This window comes from Drosophila hydei, unplaced genomic scaffold (genome assembly GCF_003285905.1).
Source record: "Drosophila hydei strain 15085-1641.00,03,60 unplaced genomic scaffold, DhydRS2 tig00000685-arrow-arrow-pilon, whole genome shotgun sequence".
Taxonomy (NCBI): Eukaryota; Metazoa; Arthropoda; class Insecta; order Diptera; family Drosophilidae; genus Drosophila; species Drosophila hydei.
In genome coordinates, this window is record NW_022045788.1 from 34,439 (window position 1) to 40,016 (window position 5,578).

Sequence of the window (5,578 nt, forward strand, 5' to 3'; positions counted from 1 at the left end):
GGGCTCTTTGTAAAACACGAGCCACCTATTCATTAAAATAAATGTCCGTTTGCGTAAACGCGTCAATCTCAGCATCTATAAGAGCTAGAGACTTGAAAAATGTTTGTAGGTCCCTGTATAGCACGCGTATATCAAGTTTTCTATACGTGTGCACTCAAATGCGTGTACATTCAAATGCTGTTATTCTTATGAGCTGATGCTTCATTTAAAATTTGCAACTTGCTTTGCTGGTGTCGAAGACAGATTTCTTATTGTTTTTTATTTAATTATGAAGTGGCGGTCTTGGTATAATCGATGCGCGTTCCGTTGAAATTGTGGGTTAGAATCTTGGTGTTGTAATGTCGGTTTTTATTTGTTTTTTTTTTTTAACACTCGATACATACTATGGAAAATATTAAAAACAGCAAACAATTGATAACTGTTCTGTTTGATTAGGGATTTATATACCTTCAGTATTACGAGCGTCGCTCTTCCTTCTTCTTTTCTATTCGAAGAATCGAAATTGTGAAATTGTTCTGAAATATCAGCTGCTACTTATGTTCAGATTTGCAACTCTTTTTGCAAGCAGTTGCAACTGTCTGTTGGCGATCGAACACGTTTTATAGTTTTATTTTTAATTATGAAGTGGCGGTGTTGCTAGGGTTGATGCGCATTGCGTAGAAATTTTGTGTTCGAATTCTGCTGTCGTATTGTCGGTATTTATTTGTTTTTTTGTTTTTTTATTTTTATACTCAATACAAACTACGGAAAATACTAAAAAGCGCAGATAGGACTGGGATAGATACCCTAATATCTCTTACTTGTTATTAATAGAATGTGTTCATGCTGATCTTGACAATTCATTAATGACTTTTTTATCAGCGTCACCAAAACAGTTTTGCAGAATGCGAAGGTGCAACAAGAGCTTCTACAGCCCGGCAAGGCTCAGTACGATTAAGTCAGTGTAGAAGCTCTGCGCACCGATGAGTTTTATGGCTTCGCGGCACACTTTAATGCGCCGATCATGGGTATCTCCACATTCGTCACAGACTGGAATATCGATGAGGTGGTGGGCAACACTGCCCGTGATGGCAAGACTGACCGATCGCATAACTTTGTCGAGAATGCCACTGCCTGGCTTAACTGAAAGCTGGTCTATATGCCATTGCAGGTGAAACTTTATGAGCAATACTATTCACATGTGGCCCATAAAAAGCCTCTGGAGTTAAGCAAGAACTTCTCGTGGTGCTGGTCAATCAACACTTCTCTCTGACCTTTCGCCGTCCCTACTCACCTAACATGATCGAAGTAGGGGGTATGCACATCAATCGGAAGCGCCAGCCACTGCCACAAGACATTGAGGATTTCATCAAGGGCGGTAAACATGGTGTCATCTACTTCTTAATGGGCTCAAACTTGAAGAGCAAAGATTTGCCGCTCAAGATACGTCAGGCTCTAGTCGAAACCTTTAGTACGCTCAAGTAACGGGTGCTATGGAAATTCGAGGATCCCAATTTTGTCGGAAAGCCAGAGAACGTATTTATCTCCGACTGGTTGTCGCAGGACGATATATTGGTCTGCTGAAAACCACTGAATCCATTTAGCACGGCAAAGTTTTTGTTGGCCTTCCGATCTTCGGCGATCAGTTCCTAAATATGGCGCTTACCGGGCAGAATGGCTATGGCAGGAATGTGAACTATGAGGAGTTGATTGCTGAGCGACTCTTTACAGTCATTCAACAGCTTTTGCAATATCCGCAATCCAAGAATCTGGTCAATGACATGTCAGCACCCTACAAATATAAGCCGCAACTGCCACAGGAGGGTGCCGCCCATTGGATTGAGCAATTTGAGGCTACAAACTGAAAATTTTGGTCATCATTAATGTTGTGAGCTTCTTCTTTATTCTGCAGTTGTTAAGACTATCACTTGTGTATGAGGATTTAAATGACTGCTGAGAAAAATTTGTATTTCTATTCTTTTGGTTCTGGCATTTTATCGTATCGTTTATTTGGTCTTTCTAAATTCTGGACAAGTCGTCTAGCGTGAGTTTGGTTATTGTAAATTTTTTCCGCAATATCTATTTCAAACGCTGTAACGATGTCAGTGGGGTCTCTGCCCCTAACAGTTAATCCTAAAGGACCGCGGAGACCTTTTATAAACATAGTAAAACACTGGTTGATAAATAGTTCTCTTTTAGTTTATATTACTGTGGGGTTAGTTTCCTTTTGATCGACTATGTTTAGAAGGGCTCTTTGAATCCTCGTGACCTTTTCATATTGAACTTCCAGTTGATGACTTTGGAGTTTATAAATGCCAAGCTCGACAATAAGATTGTACTCTCTTGCCAGCGAAATGTTTCATGCCTATGCTTTTCCCTGTATTTTTTTTTCTAATTGCCCTTAAAATCATTAATCCTATCGGAGTTTGATCTGCTCCTTTAATTCGCAACAAGATTTCCTCTACGTTCGTAATAAACTCTCTTTAGTACATCACTGTTACCTTCATATGTGGGCATACTCTTGATTAAATCAGAAATTTTGAAAGTATATGCCAACTCCTGCATTTGAAAATTGGCAGCTTGTGCTGGGGGAGTCTCCTGTTCTAATCGCATACTTGAATTGGTGCGTATTACCCTAGTGTAAAAATAGCGTGACTCAGCATAGTATCAGTACCACTTAGCTCTGTAATATTATGAGCATCGCTTTGTAAAACACGAGCCACCTATTCATTCAAATAAATGAAAAATTTGGCACAAAAAGATTAAAGCATGGTTTTCACTTTCTTTTTTCTTAACAGCAGCCGATTAAATTTATTTATAATTTGATTGTGTTTACCAATTGATATATAATTGCGCACTATGTTCAAACCAGTATAGTTACGAACGTTGCTTTCCAAAAATGAACATTTACCAGCCTTAACATCAGCCAACACCTGATCCCACTGAAAATGGCAAATCGGGGTGAATGGCTAGGCGCATATATATATATACTTGATCAGGACGACAAGCCGAGTCGATTGAGCCCTGTCCGTTTGTTCGTTTGAGTGTCCGTCTGTCTGTCCGACTGTTCGTCTGTCCGTATGCGTAAACGCGTCGATCTCAGCATCTATAAGAGCTAGAGACTTGAAATTTTTTGTAGGTCCCTGTATAGCACGCGTATATCAAGTTTTCTATACGTGTGCACTCAAATGCGTGTACATTCAAATGCGGTTATTCTTATGAGCTGATGCTTCATTTCAAATTTGCAACGTTCTTTGCTGGTGTCGCAGACAGATTTCTTATTGCTTTTTACTTAATAATGAAGTGGCGGTCTTAGTATAATCGATGAGCGTTCCGTTGAAATTGTGGGTTAGAATCTTGGTGTTGTAATGTCGGTTTTTATTTGTTTTTTTTTTAACACTCGATACATGCTATGGAAAATATTAAAAACAGCAAACAATTGATAACTTTTCTGTTTGATTAGGGATTTATATACCTTCAGTATTACGAGCGTCGCTCTTCCTTCATCTTTTCTATTCGAAGAATCGAAATTGTGAAATTGTGCTGAAATATCAGCTGCTACTTATGTTCAAATTTGCATCTCTTTTTGCAAGCAGTTGCAACTGTCTGTTGGCGATCGAACACGTTTTATAGTTTTATTTTTAATTATGAAGTGGCGGTGTTGCTAGGGTTGATGCGCGTTTGCGTAGAAATTTTGTGTTCGAATTCTGCTGTCGTATTGTCGGTATTTATTTGTTTTTTTTTGTTTTTTTTATTTTTATACTCGATACAAACTACGGAAAATACTAAAAAACGCAGATAGGACTGGGATAGATACCCTAATATCTCTTACTTGTTATTAATAGAATGTGTTCATGCTGATCTTGACACCGATGAGTTTTATGGCTTCGCGGCACACTAATGCGCCGATCATGGGTATCTCCACATTCGTCACAGACTGGAATATCGATGAGCTGGTGGGCAACACTGCCCGTGATGGCAAGACTGACCGATCGCATAACTTTGTCGAGAATGCCACTGCCTGGCTTAACAGAAAGCTGGTCTATATGCCATTGCAGGTGAAACTTTATGAGCACATGTGGCCCATAAAAACCCTCTGGAGTTAAGCAAGAACTTCTCGTGGTGCTGGTCAATCAACACTTCTCTCTGACCTTTCGCCGTCCCTACTCACCCAACATGATCGAAGTTGGGGGTATGCACATCAATCGGAAGCGCCAGCCACTGGCACAAGACATTGATGATTTAATCAGGAGCGCTAAACATGGTGTCATCTACTTCTCAATGGGATCAAACTTGAAGAGCAAAGATTTGCCGCTCAAGATACGTCAGGCTCTAGTCGAAACCTTTAGTACGCTCAAGTAACGGGTGCTATGGAAATTCGAGGATCCCAATTTTGTCGGAAAGCCAGAGAACGTATTTATCTCCGACTGGTTCTCGCAGGACGATATATTGGTCTGCTGAAAACCACTGAATCCATTTAGCACGGCAAAGTTTTTGTTGGCCTTCCGATCTTCGGCGATCAGTTCCTAAATATGGCGCTTACCGGGCAGAATGGCTATGGCAGGAATGTGAACTATGAGGAGTTGATTGCTGAGCGACTCTTAACAGTCATTCAACAGCTTTTGCAATATCCGCAATCCAAGAATCTGGTCAATGACATGTCAGCACCCTACAAATATAAGCCGCAAGTGCCACAGGAGGGTGCCGCCCATTGGATTGAGCAATTTGAGGCTACAAACTGAAATTTTTGGTCATCATTAATGTTGTGAGCTTCTTCTTTATTCTGCAGTTGTTTAGACTATCACTTGTGTTTGAGGATTTAAATGACTGTTGAGAAAAATTTGTATTTCTATTCTTTTGGTTCTGACATTTTATCGTATCGTTTATTTGGTCTTTCTAAATTCTGGACAAGTCGTCTAGCGTGCGTTTGGTTATTGTAAATTTTTTTCCGCAATATCTATTTCAAACGCTGTAACGATGTCAGTGGGGTCTCTGCCCCTAACAGTTAATCCTAAAGGACCGCGGAGACCTTTTATAAACATAGTAAAACACTGATTGATAAATAGATCTTTTAGTTTATATTACTGTGGGGTTAGTTTCCTTTTGATCGACTATGTTTAGAAGGGCTCTTTGAATCCTCGTGACCTTTTCATATTGAACTTCCAGTTGATGACTTTGGAGTGTATAAATGCCAAGCTCGACAATAAGATTGTACTCTCTTGCCAGCGAAATGTTTCATGCCTATGCTTTTCCCTGTATTTTTTTTCTAATTGCCCTTAAAATCATTAATCCTATCGGAGTTTGTTCTGTTCCTTTAATGCGCAACAAGATTTCCTCTACGTTCGTAATAAATTCACTTTAGTCCATCACTGTTACCTTAATATGTGGGCATACTCTTGATTAAATCAGAAATTTTGAAAGTACATGCCAACTCCTGCATTTGAAAATTGGCAGCTTGTGCTGAGGGAGTCTCCTGTTCTAATCGCATACTTAAATTGGTGCTTATTTCCCTAATGTCTGACACACGACTTGTAAGCCTAGTACCTCTCGATACAACTGCTTTTTTATCTTTTTTGTTTTTGCTGTTGAAATTAACGAA

The 5,578-nt window shown here is 39.6% G+C and overlaps 1 pseudogene; it reads left to right on the plus strand.

Annotated features, from left to right (window-relative positions):
* Positions 1 to 844: 844 nt before the first annotated feature.
* Positions 845 to 4,721, plus strand: LOC115483175 (annotated as a pseudogene).
* The last annotated feature ends 857 nt before the right edge of the window (positions 4,722 to 5,578 follow it).